A 15,201-nucleotide genomic window follows, 5' to 3' on the forward strand; every position below is an offset into this window, starting at 1 on the left:
TCACTGTTCTCGGAACATTCCAAGCGAATGGAAACTGAAAGCGCAAATTAGACACGGACAAAGAAAGGGGACAACAGGACGAGCGCTAACTAGCAACAAAATGTATTTGGAAAAAACCACAATATATACATGCCACGCTTTCCACTTGCATACTACCACACATGCGCAGAGACACTTATAATCGCCTGTGATAACAGAGTTCTTTTTGAGAAAGGGATACAGAGGGTGTGCTCACGCATTGAGACTGCAACCTATCTATTTTTTCAGCTTCTATAATTTCTCTTGTTAATCTATCTTTATTCTTGCCGATTATGATGAATTTGTCGAAGAGCGGTTCGCAGTGCGGTTTGTCGTGACACGTGGAACAGTGATGCGCTAACCATACGCCACTCCCGTTTTTGACATTGCTAGAGTGCTCGCGAAGCCGGTAATTAACACATTAGCTGTCGAGAGGTTCGATCAGCTTCTGAGGGGCATCGCATTTCAAGTCGAAACGGACCATCGTCCTTTAGTCACGCTCCTGGGATCATAAAAACTCGACATGATTCCGCCCGGAATCCAGCGCTTGCGAATCCGTCTCATGCGCTATCAGTTCACTGTTCTCTACGTCCCTGGCAAGCTGATTGCACGGCAGACACGCTGTCAAGGGCTCCTATTCAGGAACACGATCCTGAGCGAAGCCAACGGCAGACAGACTCCATCGAGTTATTCGTCGGTGAAGTCGTTACAGCAGCTGCCAACCTCATGTCCTCCCGCATGGATGCCTTACGCAAGCACCAAGCGGAAGACGGAATCTGTTCTGGGCTACTCCGCTTCTGCGAGAAAGGGTGGCCAGAAAACGTCTCAAAGGTTCCAGTTCATCTAAGGGAGTACTGGAAGGAAAGAGGCAACATCACCGTGTGCGATGGCTTCTTGCTCAAAGATCGCCGCATCATTATTCCAAGCCTGATGCGCTGATGCGCCGTGAGGTACTTCAACAAATCCACGAAGGCCACCAGGCCATTGGACGGTGCAAGGCAAGGGCAAGGGACGCAGTTTGGTGGCCTACCCTTGACAGCGAAATTGAGCAGCTCGTTACATCGTGTGAGAAATGCGTTCAGACGAGAGTTCAGCGTTCGGAGCCACTAATCGCAACACCGACTCCAAATCGGCCATGGCAGCGTGTAGGCGCCGACTTGTTTGAACTTGACGGAACTCACTACGTAATCGTGGTGGACTACTACTCTCGTTTTCCGGGAGTAATCAGCTTGTCGTCGACCACCTCCACAGCTGTCATTGCGGCTGTCAAGAGCACGTTCGCGCGACATGGAATACCTGATGTGCTCGTCTCTGACAACGGCCCGCAATTTTCGTCACGGGCACTGTTCGCCGAGTTCGCGCATACCTACGGATTTCATCACATCACGAGCAGCCCGGGCTACCCACAGTCAAACGGCGAGGCAGAACGCATGGTGCGGACCATGGAGGATCTTTTCACAAAATCCAAGGACCCACACATGGCTCTTCTGGTATACCGCGACACGCTGCAGGAGTGAGCGGATACAGCCCGTCGCAGCTCCTAATGGGCCGACGCCTGCAAACGACAGTGCCGAAAATACCAGACACCCTGCAACCGGAGTGGCCGCCACATGACGAAGTCACAGCTAAGGATAAAGCTAACCGAACAAAACAAAGTTGAGACTTCAACTGTCGTCACGCGCCCATCAACTCCGCCCACTCACTGACGGGGAGGATGTGTGGGTGCAGGATGTGTCATGCGCAGCAAAGGTGCTCAGCCCAGCAAGAAGAGCGCGCTCATATGTGGTTGTAACACCGAAAGGCATCACTCAGCGCAACCGTCGGCATTTGGTGCCATTCAACGGTGCAGGCATGCCTGATAGCCTTGCGTCTGACAGTTATTCAAGCACAAACGAAACACCAGCATCGGTCGAAAGCTCCGCGGATCAAAGTGGAGAGCTAACTTCAAATCAGCGCACCGAACAGCCAAAAGCAACGGCTGAAACAACAGCGATGTCGTTATCAACCAAGTGCGACAGTGACAGTGACCCACGAGTGACCAGGTCCGGCCGACTGGACAAGCGCCCGGAAAGGCTGGACTTGTAAGACACAACTGTCTCAGAAGGGGGGATGTAGTGGACGCGCATTTCACGGCTCGCTGAAGGTGCCTTTCTCACTCTTGCTCGGGCGGTTCGCGTTACCTGACCCGCCGGATGTATGGCGTGAGATATCTTGTTCCACGCCTGCGCCGCTGCGCCATCGGGGACCGGAAGGGGGGGGGGGGTTCATTTCTCTTCGCTTAGTTCCAGCAACCGATCGGTGTGTACGCTTTTATCGTCGCTCGTCAGCCGACGAGACACTGTCTATCAACCTGTCATTCTTCATTGATTGGTTGATTGATTGTGGGTTTAACGCGCCGACGCAACGCGGGCAATGAGGCGCGCCGTAGCGGAGAGCTCCGGATTAGTTTTGACCACCTGAGGATCTTTAACGTGCGTCGAAATCTCGTACACACGGGCGTTTGTGCTTTTCGCCTCCATCAGAAAAGCGGCCGCCGCGGCCGGGAATCGAACCAGCGACCTCATGCTCAGCACCGCAACGCCTTAGCCACTGAGCCACCGCGGCGGGTCAATCTGTCATTCTGTTGGCGAAATGCATCGAGTCTGTTGTTGAGTCAGACTATGATGCTAAGAAACTCGTCCCTGGTGATGTATTATCGAAGTGAAAAGGAAAAATCAGTGTGCCAACCTACGTAAACAGACCACCCTGGCCGACTTGACTGTCACTATGACATCACACCGGACCCTCAACTCCTCGCAAGAGTCATATCCGAAAAAGGTCTAGAGTCTGATACAGTGGCGGATCTTCTTGAGACGCTTCAACCTCAAGGAGGAACGGCAGTGAAACGAATTGTAATCCGGAGAGCGAATCTAGAAAGTCCGACAAAGCACCTAATCCTAACATTTGATCGCAAAACGCCACCAGTAGAGGTCAAAGTTGGTTTTCCTAGCTGCAATGTACGACCCTATGTACCGGTATCCGAGGCGCTGTTTCAAATGCCATCGATACAGCCATGGAACCCAATCATGCAGAGGAAAGTTAACATGTGTTAAATGGGCCGAAATTGACCATTCGTCAGAAGTCTGTGCAAACACCACACTGAAATTAAGTGCCCGAATCGCAGCGGACCGTACGCTGCTTATTCGCGTGCATGGGCAAAATTAAAAGCCGAAAAGGAAATCATCCATATAAATGTAAATGAAAACATCACGCTTGCAGAAGCGCGCCAAATGCACAAGCTGCTTTTGGAATGCTTTTGTGTGTGTTGGGGGGGGGGAGCAGTTGAGCAGCCGCATGCCTCTACAACACCTGTAGAGTCTGTGGTGGTCCCTTCTCTTTACGCACTACCTTCGGCAGTCCAGAGTCATGAGGAATCGCTGATTGTGGCGACTCTAGTCGTGCCCTCCGAGATAAACCCGCGCGTGTGTTGTTGCTCCGGCCGTCCCAATCACTGATCTCAACCCTAGTGGAGATCAGTGGTCCCAATCGGTCGGAGAAAGCGTATGTTGAAAGGGGACGTGGCCCGTACCGCATCCGACTAAAACCTGACCACAACCGCCGCTAAATCGGCCTAAACGCACCCAACTATGCTGGCAACACTGTCTTTTTGGCCTCAAAACCTCTCCAACTTTGGTGGGAAAAATCGAGGGGCTTTGGCCATGCTGACAACGTTGTTTTGTGCATTTCTTGTTTCTTGTTCGTCTGTCCGTGCTTTTGCGGCACCGTTTCAACAGAACGGACGGACGGCTTGTACGCTGTTGTGGTTTGAAATGGCAGCTGTTATTCCAGCTGACGTTCCTAGGGTGCTACAGAGCCTCACGTCAGTCTGCGCCTCAACTTCAAACATTCAGCTTCGACGACACAAAGGCGGAGACTTAGCGAGCTCGATTTTGTGGCCGTCTGCGTCGGTGGTAGCGACAAGCTCGTCAGCGGTAAGTGTTTAGTCATGTGATATTGCGCTTTTTATACCCCGAAGAAAACACACAAGGTGTTGCTGGCTTAAGGGCTCGTGGTAGAAGTGTAGGCTCATTTTAAAGTGGGTAAGCTACGTGCCATATTTCTTGCGAACGCGCCCCCGAAAGCATAGCGTCGTGATTTTTTTTTTCTTACGGGCTCATATGCGTAACTGAGCTCGAATCTGCTAGCTATGGTGTCACTATGCTTACTACTGGTGACAGTTATTACACCGAGGTGAACGTTCACAGCCTCAGTAAGCAGAACAGGGGTTCTGGGTTGCATGCACAAATGCAAAGCGGGCAGTTTCGGAGGTATTTTTTTCGGTATCGTATGTCATCGAGACGTCGCTCACTGCTTCCATTACAGGGGCTGGTCGAAAATTTCCACTACAGCCGGTGCACGTGTACGAGTGGCTGACGGGTGACCTGCGCTGTTTCTAAAGAGAGACAGACCTACCTCAAGAGACTGCTTGTCGATGCCTTGGCCTAAGGGCGTCACTGTTCTCGTTGCGGGTGTAAGTATTTTGCAAAATCTGCGCTTCACAGCCTGTCTTTCGTAGGGACAGTGCAGTGAAAGTATATTCCTGTTGAGAAGCTGGATTATATAAGCGTGCGTGCGTGCGTGTGTGTGTGTGTGTGTGTGTGTGTGTGTGTGTGTGTAAAAATACAATTTGCACCTGTCACCACAATTTCTGTTGTAATTTTTTAGGATGAAGAATTTGAATGCACATTTATCTCGATGTGTTATCGTGGCCCGGCGCAGCATGCAGGCGCAGCGTTTTGAAGCCATGGCATGTAGCACCCCTATGGCGCCGCCAAGAACCACACACTGAAGGGCTGTCTCCCGGATGCACTAAGCATGCGTCACAAATGCTCTCACCCTCACCGTATACCACAATGCGTCAGCTCGCTTTCACAAGCGCTCACCTGTAACGCAACAAGCACCGGCAGCCACGCACTCCGAGTATCGCGTTTAAATCGCCGAGCGCTGTACACGGTCACTGACCAATTTTTTTGGAATGTCCAATAATTCGAAAGCATCAGTGGCACTGCCATCTACCTGGCTGTGCCAGTGTATAACGACGTCTGAAATTTCATACGGTGAAGTTGTTCGCCATCTGATTTTTCTGACTTTTTGTTTGCTGCAACGAGAGGTCAAAAATGGCCGTAATCGCAGCAGCCCAAATTCTGTTCTCTTTATCCCACAGCCTCTAACTGCAATTTTCACGTTCACCCTCGGCCAACTTCTTCTGAGCAGCTCTTTCTCTTCCTTCACATGAAGCATTACAAGTTTCTCCGTTGTGGGTTACTACCAGTGAGATTGCGTTATCCGCGCACATTTGTTTTTTCAATTGCTTTCACATTCTCTTTTTTTATGCTAAATAACTTCAAATTAACCAATATATTGGGTTTTAGCTTTGAGTTATCAAGCAATTTCTTCTACTGAATTGCATGTAAAATTACTGGGACCTGAACATCACTTCCAATTAACTGAAAACTCTAATTGAGTGACTTCAAATCATTAAGAGTCGACTGCATTTGAATGGCTTGCTCCAGGGATTTAAAAGAGGTGAGGTACACTACTGGTTGGTATGACCTTTACTTTAATGTAAGGTTTTCAGCAAGTAATAATTCTTGGTTTCTTACTCATACCACCACATTGATGGGAAAGTTCTTTCCAGATTATAAATCTTGCACAGGTAGCATTGCACTTCAGCCAACATTGGCTGCAAGAGTTCCACTTTTGTGCAAGGCTTTTGCGGTACGCTTTCTTGCATGGCTTTGGTGTCGTGCTAAAAAACCTACCCCAAGGAACAAGCCATGCAGTGAGGCTTGAAAGTTTGCATGTTGTGCGGCAGAACCAACTTTTATTTCTGTATTAATAAGCTTAAAATCAGACCTTGAAGTGAACCAGAGAACAGTAGGCCGTTTGCCCTTAGGAGCGCATGGAAAAACAACTAACGAAGCAGTGCACAGATGAATGGCCTGAGCGGCATTTCCAGTTCGAGAAGCTCAGAGTAAAATATGTTTTGAGAGGAGGCTGAGAGCAATGGATCGACGTAGGTGGACAGCTAAGGTTTTCAGGTACATATACATGAAAAGCGTGGACACGCAGTGGTTAAGGAGGACTAGATGAAATGCAGAAACAACAGTGGAGAAGCTAAGACAGCCAAAGCAACCAAAAGGATGCAAGGCAGAGAAGAAATGGAAGCTAAAACGTCGTTAGAAATGTACAGGGCTGAGAAATTGGACAATAGAAAGGAAAATTTCTACGATAATTCTAAGGGAAGCATTTTTCTTCTCGACGCTAGGACAGATTGCTTGCGAACTAAGAGCTTTGTGGGGAAGTATACACAAAGTGATGGGGTATGCGCGGTCTGCGGAAAAGAAACAAACTATGCGGCACATAGTGTTAGAATGCAAGGGTATCCATCCAAACCTAGAGGGAAATGTTTGGCTTCCAAAGCCGCAGGGTTTCAGGGTAGCACAGAGGAAGTCAACTTCAGGGCTGTCGAGGCGACGAAGAGATTAGAATGCTGGTGGATGAAAAGCAGAGAGGGGAATATTGCCTAGGTCAGCTACCACCTGTAACAGAAAGAATAAGTATTCTCTGCCTAATAAGTTTTTTTGTGCCTGCCCTAAGAGCAGAGCTAGTATTAAATGCGTGTAAAACACAGGTACATTAGTTTTTTTTTGTAAGATGACATGTCATCATCCCGCTACAAAAGGGATACCACTATCAGTTATCATCATCATTATTAATGAGGTGCAAGCCTTATCTGCTCCATGACGCGAAATATTTAGTGTTATAAGCAGTGAATGGCCCTGATATTTATCAGGTACGCGTGGAGCATGGCTTATGAACAAAAGTGTGCTAAAAGGAGAAATAACATAAAAAACGAGAGCAAGTCCTTGGTGTATCTTACAAGACTGCATGGCTCAATAACCTCCCATCTGGAGCCATCAGATTGCCTGGTATTTGTCGGAGCTGTTGGGGGACTACATAATTGTGCCTCAATAGCACGCCAGGCGAACCTATCAGTTTACGTGATGTTTCTCAAAGGTATTAGAGTTACTAGCACCGTGTCTTGGTATGGAATGTGCTTGACGGCAGGTGTACTGCTAGATTCTGCACCAGCTAACTTTGCTCGACCAGGCAAGTACAATGGCAAGACCAAAGTGCAGGAAGCATATAATGCCAGGTGAAGCCACAATGCTTGTTATTTAAAAACCACATAAGCAGACTAAGTGCCCCAAGGAATTTCTGTAATTTATAAATGCTTCAAACAGTAAACAATGTTGCAAATTGAATTAATAGCAAACACTAATCATGAAGAATTTTAATTTTCCCACATTCAACATAACATATAAATAGGCATTTCATTTTGTCTTTAAAATATTTATTGCCTTGGTGGACTTGCTTATTTTACCCATTTTTTAAATGTAAAACTGATGCTTCACTTAATTATTCTATTGCTTCGGTTAAAGTGAAGCAGGAAATTTGTAATGCAAGTTAAAAGTGTCATGGCCATACAACGTTTCATGTGAAATACATATAAACATTTTTTCTTGCATGCTCATGCTTCCAGCGCTGCTGGAGCAGCAAAAAAAAGTAAGGAAAGAACAGAAAAAACACTTTTCAAAAATGAACAAGGGCTGGAGTTAAACAGCTGCATATCATGCTTTTCCTGACTGGGGTAAATCGAACAATGCCAACTGTTCAGCTACAAGGTTAGGATAGGTGAGGTATAAAAGAAATTTCATTGCAACACAGCTTTTTAAGGCAATCCGCTTGCCATTTCTTATTTAGAGGGCACCTTTTAAGTGCCGGCTTCGCTTCTGTGGTTTCACGTCGCTGTCGGCTTCGGTGTAACCGAATAAAGAGGGCACCATAGATAAATGAGATAGAGCAAACAGGAAGGTGGAGGTTCACAGCACTGTCAGCTTCGGTGTAACCGAATGAAGAAGAGGGCGCCAGAGATAAATGAGATAGAGCAAACAGGAAGGTGGAGGAGGAAAGTATGGTGAAAGTGTGAGGGGGAGGGCAGTAAGCAGAGGCCGCGCGAGACATGCTCGGCGGCAGTGAGGCACTGTGATAAAATACCAGAGTTGCGCCCGCTGTCGTGTGTTCACTGATGACGCGGTCACTTCTGAGACACAGCAACTACGCGCCGTCACCGAGAAGACTGCAGTTTGCACTGCGCTCCGATTTTGCATTTGGGGTGTCGTAATCTTGAGCAACCTTTTTTTTTCCCTTTCTTTCTTTACTCTTTTTTTCCTTTTGAGAATTATTTCTAGCTCAGTGTTCAGAGAGGTTCACAGTATACTAGTTACGTATTATCATGTTTGCGATTTCTTCTAGTGCAGCCAGTGGTGAGCAAATTCAGTGTCAGATATTCTGCTACCAATCATATCAAAATCACTCTGTACAAACTGCAACGGAGGACAAAACACGCATGCACTGCCGACAGAGCTCAGAACATTTATTTTGCATTCCAACATCTTAAATGCTACTTTATCTTTATACGCACAGTGGGCAATGATATCATCATGCTGGACTCCAATGTGCCAGTGTATTTGTCCAACAATGCTCAAACCATAGAAGAAACCATTGTTTCTGAAATAAACCAAACAGAACAAGCTATTCTTAGTTGAGCGCCAGTTTTCTTGTGTGAGCCATGAATCTGGCGGAAAAGCCAGCTTGTTCTATTTCACACATCTGGAGAAAGTAGAAATGTGTGGAAGCTTACCTCAGGTGCCACACACACGTAATTGAACATAGCTTGCAGCATATGGAAAAAACAGTAAAAACATGTCTGTTACTGGTGACTGGTCACAGAAAAGAACGAATAAATGCCGGACTTTTTTGAAAGACAACTCTAGCAGCAAGCCACACGGTCCGGAGAAGCAGCGCGGCACAGGACAGTGAGCGTGCTCACCCACTGAAAGACAGCATAACTAAATAAAAATACCTTGTATGCATTAAAATTTTTTGCCAATCCATTATGGTGACACTTTTTTTTTACAAGCGCATTCTCATTGCACCATAATTTGCAACAGCGAATTTTGTGTTTTGTGGATGAATACCATGCTACTTTAAATCGCAATAATTGTAAGGCCTCTCAATTTAGCGAAATGTCGATGCTCGTCTGATAACATTGATGTAAACAAACTTCCAAGATGGCGGCGCCCATGTCTTTTTACGGCAAGTGAGTTATCGAACTCAAATAGCGCTTAATAATTATTTACGGTCTATATTACAAGGTTTTCGAGCTTAAGTGACGCACCCGAAGCCCAAATAGCTTCGAAGCCTAGCGATTCTCTACTGTTAAGCTGTGTATAGTACAAATACCAGTGGAATCGGCCGACCTGCTTACCGGCGTTGTTGCACGTCCCGTGGCTGTAACTTGGTTGCTTCATTGCTTGCGGCTGCGCCGTTGTTTTTAGAGTACTCCTTTGATGTTCAGGCATGATTTGCCGTGAATGAAACCTGCCTGATTGCATCGATATCGTTGAAAACCGCGAAGAATGACCGTTACGATTTGCCGATCTTCGCTTCGAGAACTTGTGACGATGCGATGACGATTGGATGTCTTGCGAGTGAGAGAGTGCGAATCAGTCAGTGATCGAACATTCTTTTGGAGCTATTTAAATGTGATGAAATATGATTTTTATGAGGTTGAAATTTACGGGTAAATTTGTCCGCGGTAAGGCGAGGGCGACGCTCACAAATGTTGCACACATCGGTGGCGCAGCTGCGGTTATTGCGGACGTTCAATAGGAATACGTAGCGAAAATTACAAGTTGATTAAACACTGAAAGCGTGCATAATAACCGAACATAATAGACATGATGAGATTGCAATAGACGTTTGCATGTTTTGGAACATGCATTGAGCATGCAGTGAGCACCTTGCTTACACGTTGGTTGACTTCGATGGCCAAACAATTATGGTGCTTTTTGCTTCAGCTATCAAATATTACCCCAGAGTGGAGTACGCTGGAATGCTATCCCCATACACTGCAGGGTGTCATTACGTTCTAATGTCCATGCAATAAATCCAGTACTGTGGCCCCACTGTCGCTCAGCTGAATGCTGGGGAGTGCCACATTTTATCAGAAATGTGATGTGTGCCTGACTGTATCAAAATTTGCCCGGATTCACAGTACAAACGTCAGGAGTTCCTCCAGCACAATTTAATCTGGCTGGTGTTGTAGTGGCCAAGGCCAAAAGGCGTTGGCTAAGAAGCGATACACAAGTTTATGCATCTTGCCTATGCCACTAGTGCGTATGTATACAAAATATGCGGGCACACATTTATGCATACACCAGCATATATGCTTACAGAATGCAATGCATGCTAGATGAAAAAAATTTGTTTACTTAGTCGATTGATGTGGTAGTGCTTGAACCGACACTAAGCACTGCTTAGTGACTGTTACTTATGTTGTTCTGTGTGACTAGTACAGCCACTATTCTGGGTTCGACAGTGCATGATGAACTTGGCATTGTTTATGCTGTGAAGTTCTAAAGCGTGTGGCTAAGGTGTTGTGCTGCTGAACACGAGGTCGCAGGGTCGATTCCCGGCCACGGCGGCCGCTTTTCTAATCGAGGAGGAAAGCAAAATCGCCCGTGTGTACGAGGTTGCGGCGCACGTTAAAGATCCCCAGGTGGTCAAAATTTATCTGGACCCCTCCACTATGGTGTGCCTCATCACCTGCGTTGCGTCGGCGCATTAAACCCTACAATCAATCAATCAAGTTCTAAAAGCGTGGTGATGAACACAATATCAGCTGAATTGTATGGCCTGTTTCTTTGAAACTATTGGAGGGTAGAAGAGAAAATGTTCGGGCATGTTGGTTCATACTCACACGAGAAACATAGTGCAGTAAAAACACAAGTCGAGGACGGGACAAGTGCAAAGTTTCAACAAATTCTTTATTGCAGGACCAGCGCATATAAACACATCTGGCTCGTAAGAGGAGAAAAGGAAACAAAACCAAACAGCAAAAGATGAGAGACGAAAACCGCCACGTGGTTTGCAGGGCGGGAAAGCAAAACGTACAAACCACATACAGACATCTGGCCACTAGAGAAACGCTACTTTTTGCGCACAACTTGCCACGAATGGGGCTCCATTTTTCAAATTGATGAATACCAATTCGGTTGTGTTTTAAGAAATATTACAAAAGGCAAAAGTAGCAACTGGTTCTGATAAATAGTGATTATAAAAGTTCCCTCAGCTTTCTTGCAATTCTCAAACTTACTAAACTTTAAATCGGTATAAATTGGAATCACTAAGCTCACATGCCAAATTGTTTCGGTGTCTGCGCTTGTGTCACGCAGTGTTGTAGCCCCAAACATCAGGATGGCTAGGTTCTGCTGTCTCACCCTTCGGAAGACGCTCCTCTCCGTTTTCTTTATGCCGACGCAAGGGCAGGCTATGGCGGCAGTGTCCACCACTCTAGCCAGGCCGTGGCCGACGCTGCAGCGTTCGGGACGCCGCCCCCGCGGATTTCAAGTAACAGCTGGCAGAATCTCTGGTTTCACTCGTTGTAGAGCCACGTGTGAGAAGAATTCAAGGGATATCCCATGGACAATTGTTGTGGGTGTCGTTTAAAGCTTTGCTTTCCAACAGTTTTTCGTTTTGATGTTTTTCTCTCTTTCTCTCCTATTACAAGCCAGATGTGTTTATACATTCTGGTCCTACAGTAAAGCATTTATCGAAAGTTAGCTCTTGTCCCGTCCTCACCCCTTCCTTTGCTTCTACTGTGCTGTTTTCTGTGTGGTCTAACGTTGTTACTCTTTCTTTTTTTTCTTTCTTGCACGCATATTTCGGCAGACTTCACAGGTTGACAAAATGACAGATGCAATTCAATAAGGTAGGGCACCTAGCAAACTTATACTAAAATTTATCTGTACTACTTGCATCACTACACACTGTCACAGCCATCACTAACTCGGGGGAGGAGCCGCACCCCACTAATGAGAGGGTGGGGAATGATCAGTGGGATCACGACTGTGCTTACAAGAAGCAGATGTAGTCCTCACTAGTGTAAGAAAGTCACTGAAGCGTGATGCAGCTTCTTAGGTGTGACAGTTGCGAACGAGTAGAATGCCGCTGTCTCCCTTCTGCATCATCATTCCTTCTCTCGGTCTTGCCATCTTTGACATGCTGGCCACGTCATCTAGCAAGATGAAGAGCATAACATTGCCCCTTCCAAAGGGGCAGTGTTATGTCACCCATGCCTCATTGACATGGAGCCTCCTTTAAGGAGTGCGTGTGTGTTTGCTCATGCATATATGTGAAATTTCATTGTGCCATGTAATCCTGTAAAAGGAGAAATTTATTTTTTTCTCCTTGCAATCATTTGTCTAACTGTTACTGCCCATTTTCTGCCAGGACCTGTTACTCCCAGGGAGCCACAAGCCAGGACGCAACAAACTTGGTATAAACTTGGCACCACAGGTGTTATGTTGCTGGAGCCCAACTTCTGTTCATGGTCAGCGGAGTAGGGTGCCTCATCTGTTTGAGCTGCGTGTTAGAGCCAGGACACTTGCGGAGCAAGAAGAAAGTGATTGCTGTGGAGCGATTCAGTGATTTTGTTGCTCATGCCCTGCCAAAGTGCAAAAAGAATAGTTTTGCAAAGAATTATTAACACTGCTAAACTTTTTTCTTTGCGTGCGACATGGCCAAAGCATTTTTCATTTTGGTTCCTATCGCTTTGGTACGAGGGCGTGGCTCAAAAAGATATCCTGAAGATAACTACATGTACGGTTCTCATTGCCGGCCTTGACCGGGGTCAACTGTTGTATACCCAACTTGGCCACTTGTAGGGCTGCGAAGCCACCTTGAGGAAGGTGCTACAAGAGCGGCGCAGCTTATCTGAAAGCGCCACAGCCCCTGAAGAAATTTTTGTCGAGTAGTGCTCCTGCTACTACAAAACATTATGCTTCCGCGCAACAATGACAGCGTTGCCACGCTTGAAATATGGCAAAGTTGGAACTGTTTTGCACACACTCAAGCGTTTTCGCATGTGCGCAAACGAGCGTCATGCCAAAAAAAGCTTCTCCATGTAAAGACAAAGTTGGTAAAGGTTCTGAACGTTTGAATGAACGGGTATGCTCAAAAATTAATAATGGTAGTCAAGCAGGCAGATATAGTACCTGTATGGTTTAGTTGTGCACTTTGACTTCTGCATAGGGGAGAATTGGGTCCGGCTGACTGATACTGACTTGTGACTAAGTGCTGAATTCGAGGTGCTGACTGGTGATATACATACTGACTGGAACGGTCGGTACTGATTGTTACAGCCACTACATCTTGGGCCAGCAGTCACACTGTGAGAAAAGCGAAGCTGGTGAGGTTGAAGATTATTTAGCCCCTCCCTCCTGACGGGGCGTGCCGATCCTACCCAGCAATTTTTTGGCACACTGGCCCCCATTGTCGCTGGCTGCCGTGGGTAGGTCACTATCTATGAAGCCAGTCGTGGTTTTAGCCACGGCAAAGTAAAAAAACAGCTTAGATGGATAGATCCTGTCTTTCATCATCTTCAGCTGACTATACACATAATCCACATGGATTGTTTATGTATTGTTGTTGAAGTGCAGTTGCAGCATGCCAGAATATAATTTTCAATGGGTACGTGTGCCTTTCATGGCCATTGCTATTGTTTTTGGTGCCTACAGTTTTGTACACCTTAATGTAAGCACACAAATATATTTGTTAATTGCCGTTGTACGCCTTATAGCATAAAACCTGCATTACAAGTGTATGTCGGTGTATATATTTGTGTGGATTGTTATGAATAAAATTTATTTACTAGTGCGATTCCTTTTCTTGTGTTGCATCTTGTCATTATAGTTTGTATCTGCTTGTCCAAGTGTCAGTTCTACCCGCCGCGGTGGCTCAGTGGCTAAGGCGTTGCGCTGCTGAGCACGAAGTCGCGGGTTGGATTCCCGGCAGCGGCGGCCGCTTTTCTGATGGAGGCGAAAAGCAAAAACGCCCGTGTGTACGAGATTTCGGCGCACGTTAAAGATCCCTAGGTGGTCAAAACTAATCTGGAGCCCCCCACTACGGTGCACCTCATCGCCTGCATTGCGTCCCCGTGTTAAACCCTAAAATCAATCAATCAACCAAGTGTCAATTCTAGAAGTAACCGTGACTGCAAGGTCCTGCTTAACAGATTGAAATGAAAATATGGCAGCAAAGCAAGCCATAAATCCTACTTTATTTTTCACTAAGTGCAGGCAAAATTTTTACTGAAGAGTTGTCAGCTCGTCTGTGTACACTGGCTGCCCTTGACCAAAATGTTTAGAGGTGGCACAACTTTTCACTGCGACCGATAGCATTATCTACCTGTCTGCTCTTGCCTGATATGGCAATATCTGGTGTACACCATGGTTTGCGCACTGTTGAAAGAAATGCCCTAAATCATGAAGGGCTGCGGTAAAACACCGGTCTGTCAAGGGAGCACCAAATTTCTAAGTCAATACCAAATCTGAAAATAAAGGTCCTATATTAGTCTAATGTAGTTAAGTGACCTCAACAGCTGAAGTACGCATCCTTTTTGCAGGAGGGGGGGATGGGGCTTTGTTTTACGTGCCGAAGCTGCACATGCTCCTTGAAGGACACCACATTAGGAGCTATGGATCAAGTTGGACCACTTGGGGGCCTTGAAATGTGCAACGAAGTCTCTATACAGAGGTTTTCTTTTCCACCTCTACCAGAAAAATGGCTGCCACAGCTGGGATTGAACCAACGTCTTCGATGATGGCAGCAAAACATCCTAGATGCTGGGCAGTTACAGTGGGTTACCGCAAGACACGCCTGCTTAGGTCGGCTTTATTGCACGACACCTACGCCATGCAAGAAAGCCTAATGCACGCAAAACCTTGCCCAAAGCCAATTTGTTCACTCTGGTGTACATTAGATGGAAGTGGAATGTTACCAGTACAGAGTTTATGAGCTGGGAAGAACCATCTACTCAAGAGAACGGCATGAGCAAGACATTGAGTTATTACTTGTTGGCAATGCCTGCAGTAACATCCTGGTCCTAGTAGGCATGCATAGCAAGGGCCTCTTTTGAATGACTGGAAGGACTGCATCCAGTAAAATATATACTGCTATTCACAGCATGTTGAAGAACCACATCCATGTGTGCCAAATTTTGTTCACTGCTCCGCT

At 46.4% G+C, this 15,201-nt stretch overlaps 1 long non-coding RNA gene across 1 annotated transcript; it reads right to left on the reverse strand.

Annotated features, from left to right (window-relative positions):
• Positions 1-8,479: 8,479 nt before the first annotated feature.
• Positions 8,480-9,578, reverse strand: LOC144139010 (uncharacterized). Its single transcript, XR_013316011.1, has 3 exons — positions 9,392-9,578; positions 8,765-8,796; positions 8,480-8,631 (listed from the first exon to the last, which is right to left on the reverse strand). It is a non-coding gene; the product is annotated as an uncharacterized LOC144139010 (long non-coding RNA).
• Positions 9,579-15,201: the final 5,623 nt, after the last annotated feature.

This window comes from Haemaphysalis longicornis, unplaced genomic scaffold (genome assembly GCF_048455015.1).
Source record: "Haemaphysalis longicornis isolate Haplotype H1 unplaced genomic scaffold, Haemaphysalis longicornis Haplotype H1 scaffold_5, whole genome shotgun sequence".
Lineage (NCBI taxonomy): Eukaryota > Metazoa > Arthropoda > Arachnida > Ixodida > Ixodidae > Haemaphysalis > Haemaphysalis longicornis.